The sequence below is a fragment of the Ranitomeya imitator genome, chromosome 1 (genome assembly GCF_032444005.1).
Source record: "Ranitomeya imitator isolate aRanImi1 chromosome 1, aRanImi1.pri, whole genome shotgun sequence".
NCBI lineage: Eukaryota > Metazoa > Chordata > Amphibia > Anura > Dendrobatidae > Ranitomeya > Ranitomeya imitator.
This window is the reverse complement of record NC_091282.1, coordinates 334,780,417-334,806,850: the sequence shown is the minus strand read 5'-3', so window position 1 is coordinate 334,806,850 and position 26,434 is coordinate 334,780,417. Positions and strand designations below refer to the sequence as shown.

At 43.5% G+C, this 26,434-nt stretch overlaps 1 protein-coding gene across 1 annotated transcript in view; it reads left to right on the top strand.

Annotated features, from left to right (window-relative positions):
• The first annotated feature begins 2,986 nt into the window (after positions 1–2,986).
• FAM222A (family with sequence similarity 222 member A) overlaps positions 2,987–26,434 on the top strand; it is a 134,396-nt gene continuing 110,948 nt past the window's right edge. The window contains exon 1 of the mRNA XM_069759377.1: positions 2,987–3,569. The gene's annotated coding sequence lies outside the window, so the exon portion shown is untranslated. The remainder of the gene's footprint in view (positions 3,570–26,434) is intronic.

Below are 26,434 nucleotides of genomic sequence, written 5' to 3'. Positions count from 1 at the left end.
CCGTACATATGTGTGTGTGCACTGTGTATATACCGTATATATGTGTGCACTCTGTATAGACCGTACATATGTGTGTGTACACGGTGTATATATCGTATATATGTGTGCACTCTGTATAGACCGTACATATGTGTGTGTGCACTGTGTATATACCGTATATATGTGTGCACTCTGTATAGACCGTACATATGTGTGTGTACGCGGTGTATATACCGTATATATGTGTGCACTCTGTATAGACCGTACATATGTGTGTGTACGCGGTGTATATACCGTATATATGTGTGCACTCTGTATAGACCGTACATATGTGTGTGTGCACTGTGTATATACCGTATATATGTGTGCACTCTGTATAGACCGTACATATGTGTGTGTACGCGGTGTATATACCGTATATATGTGTGCACTCTGTATAGACCGTACATATGTGTGTGTACGCGGTGTATATACCGTATATATGTGTGCACTCTGTATAGACCGTACATATGTGTGTGTACGCGGTGTATATACCGTATATATGTGTGTGTACACTGTGTATATACCGTATATGTGTGTGTACGCGGTGTATATATCGTATATATGTGTGTGCACTCTGTATAGACCGTACATGTGTGTGTACGCGGTGTATATACCGTATATGTGTGTGTACGCGGTGTATATATCGTATATATGTGTGTGCACTCTGTATAGACCGTACATATGTGTGTGTACGCGGTGTATATATCGTATATATGTGTGTGCACTCTGTATAGACCGTACATATGTGTGTGTACGCGGTGTATATATCGTATATATGTGTGTGCACTCTGTATAGACCGTACATGTGTGTGTACGCGGTGTATATACCGTATATATGTGTGCACTCTGTATAGACCGTACATATGTGTGTGTACGCGGTGTATATATCGTATATATGTGTGTGCACTCTGTATAGACCGTACATATGTGTGTGTACGCGGTGTATATATCGTATATATGTGTGTGCACTCTGTATAGACCGTACATATGTGTGTGTACGCGGTGTATATACCGTATATATGTGTGCACTCTGTATAGACTGTATATGTGTGTGTAGACGGTGTATATATACCGTATATATGTGTGTGCACTCTGTATAGACCGTACATATGTGAGTACACTGTGTATATATCGTATATATGTGTGCACTCTGTATAGACCGTACATATGTGTGTGCACTGTGTATATATCGTATATATGTGTGCACTCTGTATAGACCGTACATATGTGTGTGTACGCGGTGTATCTACCGTATATATGTGTGCACTCTGTATAGACCGTACATATGTGTGTGTACGCGGTGTATATACCGTATATATGTGTGCACTCTGTATAGACCGTACATATGTGTGTGTACGCGGTGTATATACCGTATATATGTGTGCACTCTGTATAGACCGTACATATGTGTGTGTACACGGTGTATATACCGTATATATGTGTGCACTCTGTATAGACCGTACATATGTGTGTGTGCACTGTGTATATACCGTATATATGTGTGCACTCTGTATAGACCGTACATATGTGTGTGTGCACTGTGTATATACCGTATATATGTGTGCACTCTGTATAGACCGTACATATGTGTGTGTACACGGTGTATATATCGTATATATGTGTGCACTCTGTATAGACCGTACATATGTGTGTGTGCACTGTGTATATACCGTATATATGTGTGCACTCTGTATAGACCGTACATATGTGTGTGTACGCGGTGTATATACCGTATATATGTGTGCACTCTGTATAGACCGTACATATGTGTGTGTGCACTGTGTATATACCGTATATATGTGTGCACTCTGTATAGACCGTACATATGTGTGTGTACGCGGTGTATATACCGTATATATGTGTGCACTCTGTATAGACCGTACATATGTGTGTGTACGCGGTGTATATACCGTATATATGTGTGCACTCTGTATAGACCGTACATATGTGTGTGTACGCGGTGTATATACCGTATATATGTGTGCACTCTGTATAGACCGTACATATGTGTGTGTACGCGGTGTATATACCGTATATATGTGTGTGTACACTGTGTATATACCGTATATGTGTGTGTACGCGGTGTATATATCGTATATATGTGTGTGCACTCTGTATAGACCGTACATGTGTGTGTACGCGGTGTATATACCGTATATGTGTGTGTACGCGGTGTATATATCGTATATATGTGTGTGCACTCTGTATAGACCGTACATATGTGTGTGTACGCGGTGTATATATCGTATATATGTGTGTGCACTCTGTATAGACTGTACATATGTGTGTGTACGCGGTGTATATATCGTATATATGTGTGTGCACTCTGTATAGACCGTACATGTGTGTGTACGCGGTGTATATACCGTATATATGTGTGCACTCTGTATAGACCGTACATATGTGTGTGTACGCGGTGTATATATCGTATATATGTGTGTGCACTCTGTATAGACCGTACATATGTGTGTGTACGCGGTGTATATATCGTATATATGTGTGTGCACTCTGTATAGACCGTACATGTGTGTGTACGCGGTGTATATACCGTATATATGTGTGCACTCTGTATAGACCGTACATATGTGTGTGTACACGGTGTATATACCGTATATGTGTGTGTAGACGGTGTATATATACCGTATATATGTGTGTGTAGACGGTGTATATACCGTATATGTGTGTGTAGACGGTGTATATATACCGTATATATGTGTGCACACACCGGACATATTATTACACAGCATTTGTTGTACAGTACTTACAGCAGCATCAAACAAGATTGAGAGTTCCCAGTGCTGAAAAGCTTCCCACCTCTCCGCCCACCGCTGACCCGCCCACTCCCTGTACTCATCGCCTATTGGCCGCTATTCCCGTGCAGGCGTGCCGGGGGCGTGGCGACCGGCGCAGAGACAGAAGCAGCGTTCTGCTTCCCCGTCAGTTCCCGACGTGCAGAGCAGCAGAGAGGACCCGGTGGCCGAGCCGCTGCTGCACGGGCGCCCATCCATCCGGCTCATCCATCACTCTGCACGGTGGGCAACCTGCCGCTGAGCCCCCGCGAGGATAGGAGCGGCCGCCAGCCGTCCGCGAGGGGATGTAGCGCCCGGGAGAGGACACTGTTCGTCTGCAGCTCGGGGTCGCGGCACGGTCTGCACTTCTCCCGGTAATATTTATTATTATCTGCAGCAGCGGCGGCGGCTCCCACCTCCTCCGTCTCCGCGGATCACTTCTGTCCTCAGCCTGGAGTTTACAAGAGCCGTGATAACAAAGACCTTTCCTGTGAACAGTTCCATTCATTTTGTTATTGTTTTCCCGCTGCCCCCGGCTGGTGAAGAGATTACTCGGAGGCTTCCTGCAGCTCCCGCCTCGGTCCTGGGTATCTCTGGGTTATCTCGGGTTACTGTCCGGCCCCGCAGACGATTGATGCTTCCTCTGCGTCCCCAGGAATAGTCCAGGACCCTATGGCTTGGATTGAGTTTTAAGAGTCCTGCGAAGACTTTCTTTTTCCTGGATCAAAGGCAGTAACGCAGGAAAAAAGGAGATTTATGGTAAATATTTCCCCATTGAGAACATTAGAGCAGATGGTGGCTTTTCCTCCCAGCGATCATCTTCCTATGAATGCCGGTTACTTTATCTTAATCGTTATCCATCTGTGTAGAATTATTGGAAACATCTTCGTTTTTTTTCTCTTCTGAACTCCTGTGTTTAGGTTTGGTTTTATTATTGATACGTATCGCTCCAATGTATAATAATAATTCTGGGAATATTTTTAATTATCATTTATAAAGCACCATTGATTCCATGGTGCTGTACATGAGAAGGGGTTAAATCAAAACACAAATATCACTTACAGTAAACAAAACTAACAATGACGGACTGGGCCTTTATTGATATTTTAATACTGTGATTGTAAGAACCTGCTGATGCCACTTTATTCCTAGTCTGTGATCTTCAATTATTGTAATATTTACACTAAATACATATATATATACATATATATATATATATATATATATATATATATATATATATATATATATATATATATATATATATAATAGATAGATAGACGTGTGTTTGTAAAATAGAGAAAAAAAAGATAATTTCCTAGACTTGTCGCACTTTATATTATCTTTAAAAACCTGGATCCTTTCTACCAGGGCTGAATGGTGGCAGAGAAGGGGGCAGGTCATTAGGCCTTTTGTCCCATAGGATTTATTGCTGGGGATTTGCTGTAATCTTTGCTGAACTCTCATTCTATAGAAGAAAATGTAAATATTTGCGAGCAAAGGCGATGGTGTTGTATATCATTGCGCGCCTGTCAACTTCTCAGTGGTGGCTTGAAGCCATTTAATGTCCTTCTTCTGGAAAGTTGAGATGACTCAGTTTCCATCTCACAAGACACATTGAGACAGTATCTTTGTGTATGAGGAGGGAGGAATGTCTCGCCTTAAATGACAATTGATCTTGCATTGTTTGGTTTTATGCCTGCGTTTGAATTGTTCTCCCATGCAAACTAGGTCTATAAATAAAGGATCAAACAAGTCGGATAAATATGATGGGGATTATAGTGTTCACCCTGTTCCTGGAGGGTCAAGGACAGAATAGATGTCAATTTTAGTACTGTCTGAATGTATGACCCTTGTGCTGATTTGATCATAGTTGTGTATAAACCCGGATTTCTATGTTGTTTTTCTTCCTCTGGTTTTGTTTCAGGGCTGCTGGTAATCATTTGATGTTGTTCTTGCACCTGTATAAATAATCCTCTTCAGGACATAATCATACTTTACTATTTTGCATTTAGCATTAAAATGTGTTTTTTTTTTTTTTTTAAATATTTTTATTTAATATAAATTCTTTTATTGTTCCTTTTCTTCGGCAAATATTTACCTTGTTCTTATTATTTTGGGGAAATAATTTTTTTTTTTTTCTTTCTTACATTTTGTCCCCTAGTGAAAAGGATTAATTAGTTTGTATTAGATAATATCAATATATTTTGTGCCTTTTCATCCTGTTTTTCAGTGTAACAATGTGTAATTTATAGTAAGGGGAGTAAAATGATGAAATGTAAGTAATTTACACACACAAAAAAAATTACATTTTAGGTCCATCTGTGCCATGTCAGGTTTATCCATGACACACCACTGCTAATCCCTGGTGGATGGCAATGGGTCATCATCCTGCACATGACGTTCTGTTCTTCATCCCTAAGATGTGCAGTGAGTGGATAAAGGGATGGACTGTGAACTTCAATGCCCTTCCCACCTGTTGAGTGGTTAAAAAAAAAAAAAAAGGTCTGCAGTTTCCTGCCATGAGGCTAGGAAGTTAGTTTATGGGTGAGAATATTCTTTAGAAACCTGTGAATCTATGAAACAAATGGAATGGATTTATTACTGTGGTGGCCTTGACCTTGGTCTGAATGGTCTCCAGGTAGTCCTCGCACATCAAAGGAAATGGGCAAATGGGGTGCGAGAAGAATTGTGTGTAAGTAATGTCATTCTCCAGCTGCGGCAAAAGTCCTAGCATGCACTTTTTTTCAGTTTACGTGTTATTAGTGGAAATCGTAAATTATGGCATTTTGACAGGTCGGGTTACATAAATGTTGATGACTGGCTGATGGCCAGGCTATGACTATATTTATGTTTTCAGCTAATTATAACGGCGGTAAAGCTGTATAGTCTTATATGGCATATATTCCTATTCTGAATCCTTTTTGTTTCTAAAAAAACAAACAAAAAAAACTTTCTACCCTTAGGGAGAGACAGAGGTGTAGCTCACGGAGACCCTCAACTGTGAATGACATGACTCTGCCTTTCATGATTGACAGCGAGGAGCTACAGTTTGTAGTTAATGTCCCTATTTTCCATGGCGGGGTATAAAGATCAGTTTTGGGTTCAAATAATGCTTTAGGTGTGTTTTAATCTGTTCATTCTCAGAAGGTCAATAAGTTTTAATGGATGACTCTTTCCATATAAGTGAATTCATCGTCTGGATGTTGCATTTCCCTGCTGATACCTTGTGCTGGGATGGAAACAGGAAATATCGAATCCTAAAATTCAATTCTTCCAGAAGAGAATCCCTGTGTTATATACTTGTATAGGGATGATGTTCTCCAGAACCGGAATATTTCTATATACAGTGTAGCCAGATGTGTATATCAACGCTTTATTTCTCTTCTAAACTCTGTATTTAGGTGTCCGCATTGTTAGTAGTGACATCTGTATGCTGTCTTAATAGTCCTGCGTTTCTTCTTCTGCTAATAGCTACCATGATGGGTTTAGTTTGTGTTTGCTTAGCTGGAGATTTAATGGGAACCGTCAGATTAGTAGGCATCTTGATGAGCCTGCAGATGGGTCATTCCTTCTTTTGTCTGCCCTTGTTTTGCTTATGAAGGTAGACACAATAAAACTCTGTTCTGCCTTTCAACCTCCAAACAGATAACAAGGCGGAGAGGAAATGAAAGGGCTTAATGGCATATGGCCTAGTAACCATTTCCAAACAAGAGGAGGCTGAGAATCCTGGGAGAGGGGATCTGCGTTAACTCTTAAATGGTCTAAAGGTGAACGGCTATAGGGGATTTATATTGTGCGTATAGTATTTGTTCAGCTTGCTAATATGCAGGATCGTTAACTGTACGTGTATGTACTTGGCAACATACCCAACTAGCCCTCATAAACTATCCATATAAACTGAAATTGCTATTTAGTGAACCTATAGTTTAGAAATTGAGTTCTATAAAGCATATGCTGAGTATATGATTGGCTTGAAGGTTGACACCAAATTTACCCGGCTAAGCATCTGAACTCCCACGGTTGCTTTTTTTTTTTTACCCAAACCTCAAAAAATCGACTTATTGGTCCATTAGCTTTCTATGAATATGGCCTTAGGCTGACTATACATTCTAAATGGCTTTCAACCAATCGTAAGGTTGGGTCACGTCTCCCATGACCCACTCCATACAAAACTGACCCCAACTCGGCCAAGTGAGCATAGTGTTCTCCTTGAGTCAAAGGGAAAAAGCCTGGAATGGTGCTGATCGCCCCTCAGGTATAAATTGGCCAGTTTTTGTGCTTATTTGTTTTCCGCTGCTCCCCTGAGTTTTTGTATCTTTTAAATCTACCAAATGGTTCTAGAGATATGGAACTTTCAATTTGGTTCTAATTTTTGTTTTTTTTTGCAAGAGGGCGTGGCTAAGATTATCTGGAGGCGTGTCTTTAGGCAGATCTGCATTATTACCCTATGATAACACCCTCTTAGTAAAGATCATAAAAATTATTACTACGTAACAGGGACCATATCTTTAGTACCATGCAAAAAAATATCCAAAAAATTGAATAGTCATGGGAGCAGCTAGAATAAAATACCAAAAGCTGCCTATTTTAGACATGGTGATGAGTTCACTTTAAGAACAAAGGATCAGGCATATTGAAAACGTACAGCCTGATCATTTTTTTTTTTCTCCTACTGATATCTGCCTTCAAGGAAAACTCTAGACATCTTATTCACACCCTTAGTTGGTTCAGGTATGTATCGATTCTAACGCATCAGGTATTCTAGAATATGTATGCAGTTTATTTATGAAGATTTTAGAATAGTGCATTGGATACACCTGAGCCGGCCGTGACCAATTAGTGAAGCGTGGTTCAAATCCCGCGCCAATTCGCGGCCGGACTGCGCCTGCCGCTGATTGTTCACGGCTGGCCACTTAGTATATAGCACAGCCCACGCAGGATATAACACAGGCCACGTAGAGTCTAGCACAGCCCACGCAGTATATAACACAGGCCACGTAGTGTATAGCACAGGCCACACAGTATATTGCACAGCCCACGCAGGATATAGCAATGTGGGCACCATATCCCTGAAAAAAAAAATTAAAATAAAAAATAGTGATATACTCACCCTCTGTTGGCCCCCGGATCGAAGGCGTTACCGACGCTCCTCGCGCGCTCCGGTCTGAAGAGTGCATTGCGGTCTCGCGAGATGATGACGTAGTGGTCTTGCGAGACTGCTACGTCATCATCTTGCGAGACCGCAATGCATGGAGCAGTCACCGGGGCGTCGTGAGGAGCGGGAAAGGCTGGTTCCTGATCCGGGGGGCCGACGGACGGTGAGTATATAACGATTTTTTTATTTATTTTTAACATTAGATCTTATTACTATTGATGCTGCATAGGCAGCATGAATAGTAAAACATTGGTCACACAGGGTTAATAGCAGCGGTAACCGAATGCGTTACACTGCGGTCAACGCTGCCATTAACCCTGTGTGAGCGCTGACTGGAGGTGAGTATGGAGCGGGCACTGACTGCCCATCGCTGATTGGTCATGGCTGTTTTTGTCACGACCAGTCAGCGACTTGGATTTACATGACAGACAGAGGCCGCGACCAATGAATATCCATGACAGACAGACAGGACAGACGGAAGTGACCCTTAGACAATTATATAGTAGATATATAATTTTTTTTTTTTTGGAAGGTATAAAGTTAATATTGGCCTTGTTCACACTTCAGTAGTACAACATTACATATCTAAAGCTTGTCCCTTATAGGATGTTATATGAACAGTGATATGGGAAAGGTATAATATCTTACAGTGGATAATAATGCAGAATGGGATCTTTGAATAAAAAGATGGAATTATATAGTAATCATTTTAATCAGTATCTTATGTTCTAGAAACTTGTATCAGAAAAAAATTATAAGGTCAGGAACGGTAATTATTGGGTTTGAGAACTTCAGTAATCCAGACACTTGTCTGCCATGCGTTCCTAGTTATTAGTCTATACAGGAATATACCGGTAATAGAAAAGCGAGATCTAAACCCACATTAATGTATGGAGGTCACCAAGTCATATAGGAAGCGGAGGAAAGAGATTTGTAGATCAAGACTAAAATAATCTAATATTTGCAGTTTAATTCTTTTGTTTTCCATTAACATGGTTGACCTCTAGCTCATCAGTGTGATGATGTGGAAATGATTGCCACAGGCAGGTACTTTAGGTATTTCAGCTCGGATGACCTATTATAATGTTTACATAGTGAAAACAGTCTGGAAAGTATTTTTTCCTTTTTTTTTTTTTCTTGGTGAAGTGGAGTCTACCAGGGGAAAAAGAGGCCTTTTCCGCAATGTATGTGATACTGTGCTTGTTAAAATGATCATAATTTGTTCAGATTCTTGGGAGCCTGTCTGATTCATGCTGCCTGAACCACGGACAGCGTGAATGAACCAATAGCGTAGCTGCATTATTGCATCCATGTATATATTCAATATATAGTAAGCTGTGGGAGAGTGCACACAGTAGGGTGACCCTATTTAGGGAGGGAGAATAAATGAAAAAGGCGCTGCTCACCTAGGGGATGGTTTGGTGCCCCTGTTTTTAGAAAGTTCCAGCTGCTGCTGTCTCGTGGCTGCGGTAAAGTCTCTGTAAAAAAAAAATATTTAAAAAAATTTAATAGGTTGCGCGAATGGAAGAGGATTCCTTGCTGCAGGACGGTTTGATGAGGGTTCTATTAAGACAATGCATTTCGATGCCGTACTGGCGCTTTTCCAAGTAACAAAAAAAATATCAGATGGGATTATTATTGAAAAAGTCGCCAGTTCAGCGTTGTCTTAATAAAAACCCTCATCAAACTGTCTTTAAGCAAGATATCATGTTCCATTCATGCTTTTTTTTTTTTTTTTTTTTAAAGTGTTTTTATTCCATTTATGGAGTGTACGTATTCAAAACCTATTGTGAAGAGACGTCCGGGGCGTAAGAGTCTCAGATGATCAGTCCGTGGCTGGTCCCCGGTGGCCTGTGCCCGACTCAATGTCTTTGACTGACAGATCTCACCCTATTCTCACACCAAGAGATCTGTGGCGGGGAGAAGCTGCTGGGGACCGGTCACAGAACGCTGCTCTAAGGCCACGTTCAGTATTTGGTCAGTATTTTACCTCAGTATTTGTGAGCCAAAACCAGGAGTGGGTGATAAATACAGAAGTGGTGACGTGTTTCTATTATACTTTTCCTCTGACTGTTCCTTTGCCGATTTTTGGCTTACAAATACTGAGGTAAAATACTGAACGTGTGAAAAGTATGTTGTCTTTGAAGCAACACTGGCAGCAGTAGCACAGTTAAGCTACGTTCACATTTGCGTTGTGCGGGGCTGCGTTGGCGAAGCAACGCAAACAAGAACGCATGCAAAACGCATAGTTTTGCGACGCATGCGTCCTTTTTTTGCCGGATTTTGACAGACAAGATTATCCAGACAACAGCCCTCATCCCCATACTCCCCATAAATAAGCCCTATCATCCTGACCTTGCATACATCTGGCTGCCAGACACTACTGGCACCGCTTATCTCCAAGGGAAACAAAATATTGGACTTCATAAAATTAAATGTCTGACCCTGTTGTCAAGGAATAAATTATATTGTGTCTTCAGATGCTTGAATTGTTTTGCATTGCAGTAATTATCCTTATAGTAGTCCTTCAACCTATTACTACGCTATTGTATTACCAACACAATCAGATATGTGAAGGGGATTCTTTGTATTCTGTATAATAGTAGTGAGAGTGGAAACATCTATTCCAATTTTGGTAGTTGTCTGTTGCTAATTGCTCATATTGCCAGAAAAATATGCATAAATTAGCCTTTGTGCTAAAGATTTTCCTGCAAATTGTCCTCTGCGAGTCATTGATGGGAAAAGCGTGTAAAAGATTATGACCTTGTGTTTAATGGAACTCTTGGATAGTTATGTAAATTAAGACCTTTTTATGAGTGCGGCGATTCACCAGAAGCCTCCTTACTGATACATCTTTCCATGAATATGTGGCATCTTAATCCATATATAGGTGTCCCATCCCCAGCCTCCACCCCTTCTATATGAATTGCAGCCCACCTGACCCCTTCTATATGAATTGCAGCCCACCTGACCCCCTCTATATGAAATGCAGCCAACTTGATCCCTTTTATGAAATGCAGCCCACCTGATCCCTTCTCTCTGAAATGCGGCCCGCTTGATCCCTTCTCTCTGAAATGCGGCCCGCTTGATCCCTTCTCTCTGAAATGCGGCCCGCTTGATCCCTTCTCTCTGAAATGCGGCCCGCTTGATCCCTTCTCTCTGAAATGCAGCCCACCTGATCCCATCTATATGAAATGCAGCCCACCTGATCCCTTTTATATGAAATGCAGCCCACCTGATCCCTTTTATATAAATTGCAGCCCACCTGATCCTTTTTATATAAATTGCAGCCCACCTGATCCTTTTTATATAAATTGCAGCCCACCTGATCCCTTTTATATAAATTGCAGCCCACCTGATCCCTTTTATATAAATTGCAGCCCACCTGACCCCTTCTATATGGAATGTGGCCCCCTGCATCTAGGGTCTGTACAACACTTCTTATGAAGACTGATATTGCTGATGGCATTTTCTAAGCACATCTTCACCCGACCCCTTCTGTTATTCTTAAAACCTGAGATTTCAGTTCCAAAACAACTGGAGTGTTACCTCTGGTGCTGTGCATAACCTGACAGCAATGTCAGCCCTCTGTCTTACGGATACATAACTCCTTCCTTCTGTCATCGGGTGCTTGCAACAGTAACTGGCTCTTTATGTAAATCTAGCAGCCACATACAAGGCTAACTTTAACCCATTTGCTAAAAGCTTAGACGCCAGGACAGACAATGGAGGGCAATGACACGTTGATAAAAACTTGAGACGTGTCCTTATCAACCGTACTTTAAACCCCTTTTAATTAGTTGGTGTGATATATTGCACAGCTTTTTTTATTAGTAATACATAACATGGTATGTTTACCATTTGTAACGCATTGATGTCTCTCTAATCCATGTTTCGGATTGCTGGATTACCATAGGGAATGTTATTATCCGAAAACGACCTATGGTTTACACCAGTTTTTAGCGTTCGATCTACTGAATATTTTTGGCCTTTTTTGTTCCATATCATTAAGTATTTAAAAGAAAAAAAAAAAATGTTCGTTTCACACTCGCCACTATTTGAGTCATACTTCCTCTCCTTTCGGGAAGAGTTTTCAGAAGCCTCATTATCATAAGACAGGATGCCAATGACGGGTAACACCGTTATACACAACTGATAACACAGGATCCACCTTTCAGCTTGTATATCCCATCTGACCAGCTTCCACTCTGTTCACAATGCCTTGTGAACAAGGTCGTTTAGATGATTCAATCATGGTTGCCAACCATCTGCATATTTATGGACAGTCCGTAAAAACCCAGTATTTTTCTCTTCCGTCTGTAGCATCCGGCAGAAAAAAAGCACCAACCATGAATCTTCCCCACACTCATGAAGTTTCTACTGGGCCAGCGCTAAAAAGGCTTCCATGCGCAGTACAAACAGGACAGGACCCATCCATCGTACTCACCAGTCATTGTCCTCGGCTGGTACCACTATGAGGTAAATAAACACTAGTGACAGGACCAGAGTGTGGCTCCAGCCCAGCGTGGAAGCCTGGAAAAGCTGAGCGCTAGTGGACCTGAAGGACCTGACCTGATGTCACGGTCATGTAACCAGAGGCAGGTGGGATGAGCTAGTGGGTGCAGGAAACTTTGGTGGTTTCTCTGGGAGAAGAAAATCCCAAAATGTCAATGAAGGAGCAGGAAAAAAAATGGCACTGCACTGAGTATCAGTACTGAGCAGCTACAGAGCTGAGGGAGCAAGATGACTGCTTTGCACACTCTTGGCATTCTCTTGATGAGCTTCAAGAGGTAGTCACCGGCAATGGTCTTCCAACAATCTTGAAGGAGTTCCCAGAGATTCTTAGCACTTGTTGGCCCTTTTGCCTTCACTCTGCGGTCCAGCTCACCTCAAACCATCTCGATTGGGTTCAGGTCTGGTGACTGTGGGGGTCAGGTCATCTGGCATAGCACCCCATCACTCTCCTTCTTGGTAAAATAGCCCTTACACAGCTTAGAGGTATGTTTGGGGTCATTGTCCTGTTGAAAAATAAATGATGGTCCAACTAAATGGGAACCGGATGGAATAGCATGCCACTGCAAGATGCTGTGGTAGCCACACTGGTGCAGTATGCCTTCAATTTTGCATACAACTTTGTGCCTTCAAAACACCCCCACACCATCACACCTCCTCCTCCATGCTTCACAGTGGGAACCAGGCATGTAGAGTCCATCCGTTCACCTTTTCTGCATCACACAAAGACAGTGGTTGGAACCAAAGATCTCAAATTTGGACTCATCAGACCAAAGCACAGATTTCCACTGGTCTAATGTCCATTCCTTGTGTTCTTTAGCCCAAACAAGTCTATTTTGCTTGTTGCCTGTCCTTATCAGTTGTTTTCTAGCAGCTATTTTACCATGAAGGCCTGCTGCACAAAGTCTCCTCTTAACAGTTGTTGTAGAGATGTGTCTGCTGCTAGAACTCTGTGTGGCATTGACCTGGTCTCTAATCTGAGCTGCTGTTAACCTGTGATTTCTGAGGCTGGTGACTCGGATAAACTTATCCTCAGAAGCAGAGGTGACTCTTGGTCTTCCTTTCCTGGGGCAGTCCTCATGTGAGCCAGTTTCTTTGTAGCGCTTGATGGTTTTTGCAACTGCTTTTGGGGACACTTTCAAAGTTTTCCCAATTTTTCGGACTGACTTGCCTTCATTTCTTAAAGTAATGATGGCCACTCGTTTTTCTTTACTTAGCTGCTTTTTGCTTGCCATAATACAAATTCTGGCAGTCTATTCAGTAGAACTATCAGCCGTGTGCCCACCAGACTTCTGCACAACACAACTGATGGTCCCAACCCCATTTGTAAGGCAAGAAATCCCCCTCATTAAACCTGACAGGGCACACCTGTGAAGTGAAAGCCATTTCTGGTAAGTACCTCTTGAAGCTCATCAAGAGAATGCCAAGAGTGTGCAAAGCAGTCATCAAAGCAAAAGGTGGCTACTTTGAAGAACCTAGAATAGAAGACATAATTTCAGTTTTTTCACACTTTTTTTTGCTAAGTATATAATTCCACGTATGTTAATTCATAGTTTTGATGCCTTCAGTGCGAATGTACAATTTTCAGTCATGAAAATACAGAAGAACTTTAAATGAGGTGTGTCCAAACTTTTGATCTGTACTGTGTGTATATGTATGTGTGTGTATATGTATATATATATATATATATATATATATATATATATATATATATATATATATATATATATATATATATATATATATATATATATATATATATATATATATATATATATATATATATATATATATATATATATATATATATAATTTTTATTTTTTATTTTTTTTTTTTTCCTTTCATTCCAGTATAAGCTGAGATTTTCAGCCCACTTTTTTGGGCTGAAGGTGACCCTCTCGGCTTATACTCGAGTTAGTGTCGGTGGGTGAGGGGGAGTGGCGGCTGTGATATACTCACCTGCTCCTGGCGCTGTCCCTGCATGTCCCATGGTCTCCGGGCAGCGCTTCCTGTGTTCAGCGGTCACGTGGTACCGCTCATTAAAGTAATGAATATGGACGCATATCCATTACTCTGAGCGGTACGTGACCGCTGAACACAGGAAGATGCCGCCGGCTCCCGGAGACCATTTAACAGTGAGACGCTGCCAGGGACTGCACCGGGAGCAGGTGAGTATATCGGGTGAGCATTGCGCGATGGTCACCTTCCACGTTCCATTGCTGCGCGCTGCTGTCTTCCGTCCTCTGGCTGTGACTGTTCAGGTCAGAGGGCGCGACGACACGATTAGTGTGCGCGCCGCCCTCTGCCTGAACAGTCAGTGCCGAGGATAGAAGACAGAGCAGCGCGCAGCGATGGAACATGGAAGGTGACTATATCTTAAGTGCCGGGGGCCTGAGCGAAGAGAGTATGTGTTTTTTTGTTTTTTTTTGTTTTTTTATCGCAGCAACAGCAAATAGAGCAAATGTATGGGGCATATATGAGGAGCATCTTATGGGGCCATAATGTATGGAGCATCTCATGGGGCCATAATGTGTGGAGCATCTCATGGGGCCATCAACCTTTATGCAGCATTGTATGGGGCAAATGTTTCTATGGAGCCATTATTAACCTTTTGTGCAGCATTATATGGGGTATATTTTAATATGGAGCATCTTATGGGGCCCATCATGAACTGTATGGAGCATTATATGGTGCTCCTGGTTCAATATGGATATTCAAAAACACTTAACCTACTGATGTCTCAATTAATTTTACTTTTATTGGTATCAATTTTTATTTTTGACATTAACCGGTAGCTGCTGCATTTCCCACCCTAGGCTTATACTCGAGTCAATAAGTTTTCCCAGTTTTTTGTGAATTAGGGGGGTCGGCTTATACGTGTGTATGTATATGTGTGTGTATATATATCTAAGTATATATTCTAAGTATATATAGCGCTAACCTATTACACAGCGCTTTACAGACATTATCATCACTGTCCCCGATAGGGAATTTAGATTGTGAGCCCCATCAGTATGTCTCTGGAATGTGGGAGGAAACCCACGCAAACACTGAGAGAACATACAAACTCTTTGCAGATGTTGTCCTTGGTGGGGTTTGAACCCAGGACTCCAGCGCTGCAAGGCTGCTGTGCTAACCACTGCGCCACTGTGCATTTAATATATCCCTGCACAGTACCGCTTCTCCTGTCCTGTAATGTAATTCTAAGTATCCTCTGTGGCTCCTATTCTGGTCATTTTGGAGTGTGGTCTTTCGGGGACGTGTCAAATGTCTGTAAAAATTTCACTCCATCCATGAAATAGAGTCCAGTTGTCCACAATTTTTTTTTTTTTTTTTTTTTCTTTTTTTGGAGGTTGGCAATACAAAGCATATGTTCTGAGTCAGCCTATAATAAAAGAAAGTTAGAGTTTAAACGGCCCCGGTGGCCCGTGTGAAAATTGCAAGATTTCTAATTTTATTTTTACAGATCGTGATATGGAAAAAAAAGTCTTGATTTAAACAAAAAAAATCAATTTCTGATCACACATTCCCTTTGTTACCTGCAAATGCATTGCAAATTGTTACCATGAACTGTCTATTGCTTTTTTTATTTTTTTTAATTTAACTTTGACCAGCCTGATTGACAGGCGAAAACGGCGACTTTGGTAATGTATTTCTCAGCATAGGTGGGGAATCAGGGTACACTACATACACTATAGTAACGCACAGCGCAGGCCCTATTTAACAGTATTTATATCTCAATCTGAAAAAACGGGGTGACAGGTTCCCTTTAATGCACATGATGCAGAGAAAATTTGTAAAATAAATGCATCGACGTTGCACTAATTTCTTCTGCAAATTGGATGAAACTCACACATTCAAGTCTATGGTGTGGGAAAAAAAATTGGATGTCATACGGAGCCACAGTATAGATATCCAGTTTTACAGCTACATTTTAATTTTGAAACACTGGAAGGTATATATGATCCTGTAAATGATTCGTAGCTTTGGTAAAAAATGGATTGTATACGGATGACAATTTAGGAAAAACAAATTGTCCACGTCTTCTGTATAGACCCTGAACGATTTATTTTTTTCATATGCTTGTGTGAACCTACCCTACAGGACTATCTTGTATTTAGTATGTTCTGACAGCAGCTCTAAAGGTACCGTCACACTAAACGATATCGCTAGCGATCCGTGACGTTGCGGCGTCCTCGCTAGCGATATCGTTCAGTTTGACACCCGGCGATCCTGCGGTGATGTCGCTGGTTGGAGCTAGAAGGCCAGAACTTTATTTGGTCGCTGGATCTCCTGCTGACATTGCTGAATCGGCGTGTGTGACACCGATTCAGCGATGTCTTCGCTGGTAACCAGGGTAAACATCGGGTTACTAAGCGCAGGGCCGCGCTTAGTAACCCGATGTTTACCCTGGTTACCATCCTAAAAGTAAAAAAACCAAACGCTTCATACTTGCCTTCCGCTGTCTGTCCCCGGCGCTCTGCTTTCCTGCACTCACTGTGAGCACAGCGGCCGGAAAGCAGAGTGGTGACGTCAACGCTCTGCTTTCCGGCCGCTGTGCTCACAGCCAGTACAGAGAAGCAGAGCGCCGAGGACAGACAGCGGAAGGTAAGTATGAATCGTTTGTTTTTTTTAACTTTTAGGATGGTAACCAGGGTAAACATCGGGTTACTAAGCGCGGCCCTGCGCTTAGTAACCCGATATTTACCCTGGTTACCGGCATCGTTGGTCGCTGGAGAGCTGTCTGTGTGACAGCTCTCCAGCGACCAAACAGCGACCCGGATCGTTGTCGGTATCGCTGCAGCGTCGCTTAGTGTGACGGTACCTTAACAGGGAACACATGATCGTTCTAAGCTGTGTGGAGTCCTTCGGAACTATGTGACACCAGGTTTATTAAAACTGCTTACTGATGACTATGTAAAGGTTATGGCTTCTGTTTGACTTGTGACTTCTTTCCTGATAAGATGAAATCACACGTCACCAACCTGTTATTGTCCAACAGGCCCTGATAATCCACTGAATCTTGTAATGCTTAAATCCGTTTTAGATTGGCTAGTAGTATGGAAAGAAGAACGCACCAAAGAGCAGGAAATCACCCAATCAATGAGCAAAAAAGGTCACATATTTTTTTAAGGATGATTTGGTCAAACTGTCCAGTTTGCTTTTTAAATCTGCTATACTGTTCTGGCGATATGGGCTTTTATTTACTGCAAATTTTTATGGTGTGTTCCAAGGGGGCGTCTCTGAGGGTGCTCTGTGGCGTGTCTCTGAGGGTGCTCTGTGGCGTGTCTCTGAGGGTGCTCTGTGGCGTGTCTCTGAGGGTGCTCTGTGGCGTGTCTCTGAGGGTGCTCTGTGGCGTGTCTCTGAGGGTGCTCTGTGGCGTGTCTCTGAGGGTGCTCTGTGGCGTGTCTCTGAGGGTGCTCTGTGGCGTGTCTCTGAGGGTGCTCTGTGGCGTGTCTCTGAGGGTGCTCTGTGGCGTGTCTCTGAGGGTGCTCTGTGGCGTGTCTCTGAGGGTGCTCTGTGGCGTGTCTCTGAGGGTGCTCTGTGGCGTGTCTCTGAGGGTGCTCTGTGGCGTGTCTCTGAGGGTGCTCTGTGGCGTGTCTCTGAGGGTGCTCTGTGGCGTGTCTCTGAGGGTGCTCTGTGGCGTGTCTCTGAGGGTGCTCTGTGGCGTGTCTCTGAGGGTGCTCTGTGGCGTGTCTCTGAGGGTGCTCTGTGGCGTGTCTCTGAGGGTGCTCTGTGGCGTGTCTCTGAGGGTGCTCTGTGGCGTGTCTCTGAGGGTGCTCTGTGGCGTGTCTCTGAGGGTGCTCTGCGGCGTCTCTGAGGGTGCTCTGTGGCGTGTCTCTGAGGGTGCTCTGTGGCGTGTCTCTGAGGGTGCTCTGTGGCGTGTCTCTGAGGGTGCTCTGTGGCGTGTCTCTGAGGGTGCTCTGTGGCGTGTCTCTGAGGGTGCTCTGTGGCGTGTCTCTGAGGGTGCTCTGTGGCGTGTCTCTGAGGGTGCTCTGTGGCGTGTCTCTGAGGGTGCTCTGTGGCGTGTCTCTGAGGGTGCTCTGTGGCGTGTCTCTGAGGGTGCTCTGTGGCGTGTCTCTGAGGGTGCTCTGTGGCGTGTCTCTGAGGGTGCTCTGTGGCGTGTCTCTGAGGGTGCTCTGTGGCGTGTCTCTGAGGGTGCTCTGTGGCGTGTCTCTGAGGGTGCTCTGCGGCGTCTCTGAGGGTGCTCTGTGGCGTGTCTCTGAGGGTGCTCTGCGGCGTGTCACTGAGGGTGCTCTGTGGCGTGTCTCTGAGGGTGCTATTCAGGAAAGTCTTAAAACTATCCACTTTTTGACGTGATGACAAACTGTAAAACTGTTTTAGGCTACATGCAAGTGCATATCTGCAGGTGTGTAATGGGCAGAGTTGGCACTTTTGAATGTGCCTTTCGGTCCGGACATTAGGGCTACGTTCCCACTTTTGGTGAGTTTTTGATGTTGCAGATTTTCTGCACCATTATTGCACCTATTAAGTAAAATGGTTTACTTGCATTTTTTTCGAAAATATGCAGCATAAAAAAAATCACCCAAAACGTATCTTGGGAATGTAGCCTAGCAGATTAGATCAAATGCTCTCTGCCATTTTGACTGTTTGCCAGCTAAAGAAATATTTATATTGGGATGAATTGTGAAGTGATCTATTATCCCCCTATTCAGCTTCTGTTTTTAGTGTCTTACCCTTTGATACATTTAGCCTTTAGTAAACTGTGTAAAGATCTTTCATTAAGGCAATGTGATTTTGCTGTCTTTGAAGTGGCTGGATTTCAGTTACTCAGTAGCTACATGACCTTAAAGAAAATCTTTTAATCTCTCTGAACCTAGGTTAAAATCATTTGATTGTAAGCCCTTAGGAACCAATATATTTTAAACTATATTGCAAATAGCCAAGTCCCTTTTTTAAGTGAATATTGTTTCGTGAAAGGAAAGTTTGTTTGTACTTTTTATTATTCTGTACTTGCAGCGGTGTATCTAGAGTCTGATGGGCTCCAGCGCACGATTTTTACCGGGACCCCCTCATTCTGAAATACATAATCGCGCAGGCTAAGCTCTAGACTAGTGTTGTTTGAGAGGGGGTTAATATCCATGGCTCCTTGCCAGCCTATAAATATCAGCCCAAATTTGTCTGCTTAGCCTTTGCTGGTTGTAAAAATAGTGGGGGACCACAGAGCATTTTTTGGATGGGGGGGATCCCCCCTTTTTAATTATTAGTAAATACTAAGTAGAGAGCTGTGAGCTGATATGTTAATAGTCTTGAAAAGGGGCAATAAAGACCAGTTCTCAGCTGTCTGCTTTTTCCTTCAGCTGGTTAATAAAAATAAGGTAAGTTGGTCCCCACACCATTTTTTTTTTTTCCCCCTTTATTTATTTGCTAAATACAAGTGCAGAAAACTACACACGCAAAGCACTGATTATGTATCTCACTGACATATTTCTTTATCTTGTATGCAGATTATAAATATAGTTTTCCAACTAATAAAATTGAAATGACAGAGAATTACTATATGCAAAAACTGATGTTAAAAACGCATTGGATTCGCATGTCATATGAATTTTGGGTGAGGGGGAAAAAATGCGCACCCGCATAGCACTTGCATGACATATGGATGCTAGGTGAGAAACGCATGACACTCGCCTGACACTCCAACTTTTCTGGCGGCTTTATGTACGCAGCTGTGAGCATACCCGTAGAGTGAGGATCAAGCTGGTGTTTCACAAGGAGGGGGTGCGCTGTTGCAGTTTTTTCTAGGTTGCTAAGTGATGGCAATCCATAGTTAATCAGTTTTATCCTACTTGGCTAGGTGAGTATAATTTAATTTTGAAGAGGGCAGCCTAATGGATTAACCATTGTACTGCTCACTGACTCTTGAAATTACTACAAGTGACTAGTGGCAACTGGCAAGGTATTCTGTGAATTTAGAGGAAAAAATCTAATGCACGTGACATCCAATTCCAAGGATATATGGGCGTGATACTTTCCATAGTATTTACCGTACATGACCATTAATGATCCAAAAGCTTTTTGTTTACGGCTCGGTGTCAATGAATATTGTGATATTTTTTTTATGATTCAAACTTAAGAAATTCTACTACTAGCATCACAAGATTAATCCCCTTCTATTGGTTGGATCACTGACTACATTTATCACTGTCGTGGTGCAGTGACCAATGTTACAGCCAGGGGGCGCTGCATCTGCACTTGGAGACATAATTGTGATGAAACAGTGACTGGTCATGTGATTGATGGCCGATATGTGTCGCAGAGGGAGTCTGCGTGGTAAGTCTGATGTAATGTGGGTATTCTGGGACCTGTAGTCCCTCAACAGTTGGTGTAGTGTTGTATAATAGGCAAGGGTGACTTGCTAGGCTAGTTGTGAGATGGGCGGGACAGACTAGCCACACATCCACACTCCCACCCAGGGGTGTGGTTTCAGGGTATATAATGTGACCAGGGTGTGGGTCACATGGTCTGAAGGTCCTGAAGTATGTGTTGGATTTCCTGGGAGGAGGAATCCTGAATAGCACATGGTGAGACTTTGCTACTGGTGGCCTGGGTATTGGACAGTCCCAGCTGGGGATGGACGTCCTGAATAGTACCCGGACTGGCCACCTGTGTGATCCTGTGTAACCTGGGTGTTGGGAGGTCCTGGGAGTAGGACCGGATCCCTGAATAACACGAGGTGAGGACCGGGATCTGCAGAGCCAGTGACAGCTACTGTGTGGGGAAGCTACAGTCCTTCGGTGGGTCTGGACTGACTAATGTGTGCCGCCCAGGCAAGTTGGTGATCCCTGTGAGGCAGCTTACCCGGAAGAGACGACTGACAAGGAGTCAGCAGGTGGAGCAGGAGCTCCCGTCAGGTACTATACAGACTGTTGGTGCTTGTGAGGTTCTATGAACTGTGTAACACAATGGACTGTACATCATGTGGTTTATGATGTGTAATAAACCAAATAAGACTGTTATGTGTGAGATATCGTGCCTGAAGTGTTTATCCTGCTGCTAAGCAAGTGTTCCCCAACACACTCAGGTAGCGTAATCTTACACTGTCCATAGGATCCCTGTGGGTACCTCAAGGACCTGCTGTGTATGAGAATGCCAATGTTTGAATGGAGCAATGTGGTGGTCCTGCATTCGCAATACTGCATTCATTGTCTATGGGACTGATGGAAACCCAATAATAGAACAGTAGTACGCATGTGACCACCACTTCATTTAAATGAACCCCCCCCACCATCCTTTTTGTGATCACTGGGAGACCCAATGGTGAGACCTATGGGATTACACATTTATCACCTATCCGTTACAGAATGCTGTAGATAAGCCACTGATGGCGGTGGCCGACGCTTATATATGAAAAAGTAGGTGACAGATTCCCTTGGTTTTGCAGACCAGGCCAAATTTTCGGCAAGCACTGAAGATTTAGTGAAGCAGGAAGAGAAGGTAATCGACGTGTGACTTCAAGTATTTAAATCGTACACAGAATATAATTCTAACAATGAATATAATTCGGTTTTGGTAAAATGGCAGCGCTTGCCGAAAACTTTCCCTGACCCAAAAAAATGTATTACTTTTTTCTATTTAACTGGTTTCTGTTACTAGGACAACCCTTTCTCATTCCCAATATTTGGCCAAGTGAAAATAAAAATGCCTATATTTACTTATTTTACTCACCTATATAGCGCCATTGATTCCATAGCACTTTACTGACATTATAATCACTGTCCCCATTGGGGCTCACAATCTAGATTCCCTATCAGTATGTCTCCCCTTCGGTGCTGGTGGTGTTCCAGCGGTGATGGCACTCACATGCGGTTATGACATGTGAGCCCTGCACCGAATCAGGCGGGCATCACTGTCCCTGTCTTCAGATGTATCAGTAATCAAGAGGAAGTAGCATCCAGTTGCAGCTCCCTCTTGATTACAATATACTTACGACGGTGAGGACAGTGACACCAGCGCTGATAGGGCTTAAGTAGCATAATAACATCACGTGAGCCCCGGGAACGGGAGTGGCGACACCACTGGAATGACGCCAGCACGGGAGGTGAGTATAAGGGCTTTTAATGTTTGCGGGGCCAAACATTGGGCGTTGAGAAGGCGTTGTCCAAGTAGCGGACAACCCCTTTTAAGGTTATAGGATTAAGGTCCACGTTTGGTAAATGTTGTGATATCGACTCCACATAAAGTACGGATTCACATTGGTGCGGCAAAATAATTTTTCATTAAAATACAGCTTAATCGAGGTCATTCCTCTAAGTCAACTCCCACTAATACTGAAATGACTAAATTTAAAGTGTTTCTATAAGTACGGTACTGCAACCTCCTGCTCTGTGGCCTTCCCTCTAACACTCTCGCACCCCTCCAATCTATTTTAAACTCTGCTGCCCGACTAATCCAGCTGTCCCCCCGCTATTCCCCGGCCTCTCCCCTCTGTCTATCCCTTCACTGGCTCCCCATTGCCCAGAGACTCCAGTACAAAACCCTAACCATGACATACAAAGCCATCCACAACCTGTCTCCTCCATACATCTGTGACCTCGTCTCCGGTACTTTCCTGCACGCAACCTCCGATCCTCACAAGATCTCCTTCTCTACTCCCCTCTTATCTCCTCTTCCCACAATCGCATACAAGATTTCTCTCGCGTATCACCCCTGGAACACTCTACCACAACACATCAGACTCTCGCCTACCATCGAAACCTTCAAAAGGAACATGAAGACCCACCTCCTCTGACAAGCCTACAACCTGCAGTAACCACCGATCGACCAAACCACTGCACGACCAGCTCTACCTTCGCCTACTGTATTCTCACCCATCCGTTGTAGATTGTGAGCCTTCGCGGCAGGGTCCTCTCTCCTCCTGTAACAGTTGTGACTTGTATTGTTCAAGATTATTATACCGTATATACTCGAGTATAAGCCGACCCGAGTATAAGCCGACCCCCCTAATTTTGCCACAAAAAACTGGGAAAACTTATTGACTCGAGTATAAGCCTAGGGTGGAAATGCAGCATTTACCGGTGAATTTCAAAAATAAAAATAGATCATTATTTCCCCATAGCTGTGCCATATAGTGCTCTGCACCGTTCATATTTCCCCATAGGTGTGAACCATATAGTGCTCTGCACCGTTCATTGTGCCCCCTAGCTGTGCCATATACGGTGCTCTGCACCGTTCACTGTGCCCCATAGCTGTGCCATATACGGTGCTCTGCACCGTTCACTGTGCCCCATAGCTGTGCTGTGCCATATACGGTGCTCTGCACCGTTCACTGTGCCCCATACATAGCTGTGCTGTGCCATATACGGTGCTCTGCACCGTTCACTGTGCCCCATAGCTGTGCTGTGCCATATACAGTGCCCTGCACCGTTCACTGTGCCCCATAGCTGTGCTGTGCCATATACGGTGCTCTGCACCGTTCACTGTGCCCCATACATAGCTGTGCTGTGCCATATACGGTGCTCTGCACCGTTCACTGTGCCCCATAGATGTGCTCCATATACGGTGCTCTGCACCGTTCACTGTGCCCCATAGCTGTGCTGTGCCATATACGGTGCTCTGCACCGTTCACTGTGCCCCATAGATGTTCCACATAAATTTGTGCCGCCGCTGCCGCAATAAAGAAAAAAAAACACATACTCACCTCCCTTGATTGCAGCTCCCGGCGTCTCGTTCCGGCGCCTCCATCTTCCCGGCGTCTCTGCTCTGACTGATCAGGCAGAGGGCGCCGCGCACACTGTATGCGTCATCGCGCCCTCTGCCTGAACAGTCAGAGCGCAGACGCCGGGAAGATGGAGGCGCCGGCCGGGAAGATGGATCGGCGCCCGGCGGCTGGAACGAGGACAGGTGAATATAACATACTCACCTAGTCCTGGCGATCCTCGCGCTGTCCCCTCCTGTCTTCGGTGCCGCAGCTTCTTTCTCTATCAGCGGTCACCGGCACCGCTGATTAGAGAAATGAATAAGCGGCTCCGCCCCTATGGGAGGTGGAGCCGCTTATTCATTTCTGTAATGAGCGGTCCCACGTGACCGCTGAAGAGAGGAAGAAACTGCAGCGCCGAAGCCCGTGGGACGGCAGGGACAGCGCGAGGATCGCTGGGACTAGGTAAGTATACCCCAGCGCCCTCACCCCCTCACCTGCCGACCCCACCGCTACCGTGACTCGAGTATAAGCCGAGGGGGGCACTTTCAGCCCAAAAATTTGGGCTGAAAATCTCGGCTTATACTCGAGTATATACGGTACTTTTATTGTGTATACCCCTCCTCACATGTAAAGCGCTATGGAATAAATGGCGCTATAACAATAAATATTATTATTATTATTATTAAGTGCTGTATCATTTGGGACATAACTGATCAATAAGGAAAGTGTCACCTGTGATGTCTGACACGTTGAGAAATCTGCTTTCCTGTCTACTAAGACTTTTGACTTATTTTGATTAAAATAATTCTCTGGAATCCATTATTTCCTGTAGGCGCTTCATGCCGGGCCTTTTGTTAGAAGCCCAGTGTGTGTATAATGCGAGAGATTCTCTGCTTAGCGAAGGTATCCTCACTGCTCTAAAACATTCCCAGCAGGCTCTTGTCAGATACAGGTCATTAACTTTTTTTCATTGAGAGTTTGTTTACACGATTGCAATAAATAGCATGTGCGTCCGCTGCTCTCCTGAATTTCCTATGGATCACCCCTCTCTCAAGACAAGGCCTCGGTGATTTAATGTACATGTGAACAGAAAAATGACAGCCCTTGTGGAGAGGCACAATGGGGCAGATAGAAGTGTTGTGGCAAGTGAAGAAATGCTATAGACATAATATAAAACCAGCGGTTAATATTCAAAGTCTTCTAATTGGTTGTGCTGGAGTAAGGGGCACCTCTCATTAAATTGGGCTCATCTTTGCCGATCTATGTGCCAGAAAATGACAAGTACATCAGCTATGAGCTGGCGATACTTTACTCCAATATTGGTTTAAATTCCGGAACGTCTGCACACTGAGCTCTTTAGGGTATGTGCACACAATGTCTTTTTTTAGGCGGATATTCCTTGTAACTACCTGAATATTTGCTATAAAGACACCAAAAAGAATGAACATAGGCACAGCAACATCCAAATGACTACTTGTGCATTTTACCCATTTTTTTGTAACTTCTTTTAACCACTTCAGTCTTTAAAAAGCTGTAAAGCTAAGAGAACTGACTTATTTATTATTCTGGTGGATTCCACTTGGTAGCCACCACTGTTATATACAGTTAGGTCCATATATATTTGGACATAGACGACATTTTTCTAACTTTGGTTATAAACATTACCACAATGAATTTAAAAAAAACCCAATTCAGATGCAGTTGAACTTCAGACTTTCAGCTTTCATTTGAGGGTATCCACATTAAAACTGGATGAAGGGTTTGGGAGTTTCGGCTCCTTAACATGTGCCACCCTGTTTTTAAAGGGACCAAAAGTAATTGGACAATTGACTCCAAGGCTATTTCATGGACAGTTGTGGGCAATCCCTTCGTTATGTCATTCTCAATTAAGCAGATAAAAGGCCTGGAGTTGATTTGAGGTGTGGTGCTTGCATTTGGAAGGTTTTGCTGTGAAGTAAACATGCGGTCAAAGGAGCTCTCCATGCAGGTGAAACGAGCCATCCTTAAGCTGCGAAAACAGAAAAAACCCATCCGAGAAATTGCTACAATATTAGAAGTGGCAAAATCTACAGTTTGGTACATCCTGAGAAAGAAAGAAAGAAAGCACTGGTGAACTCATCAATGCAAAAAGACCTGGGCGCCCACAGAAGACAACAGTGGTGGATGATCGCAGAATAATCTCCATGGTGAAGAGAAACCCCCTTCACAACAGCCAACCAAGTGACCAACACTCTCCAGGAGGTAGGCGTATCAATATCCAAATCTACCATAAAGAGAAGACTGCATGAAAG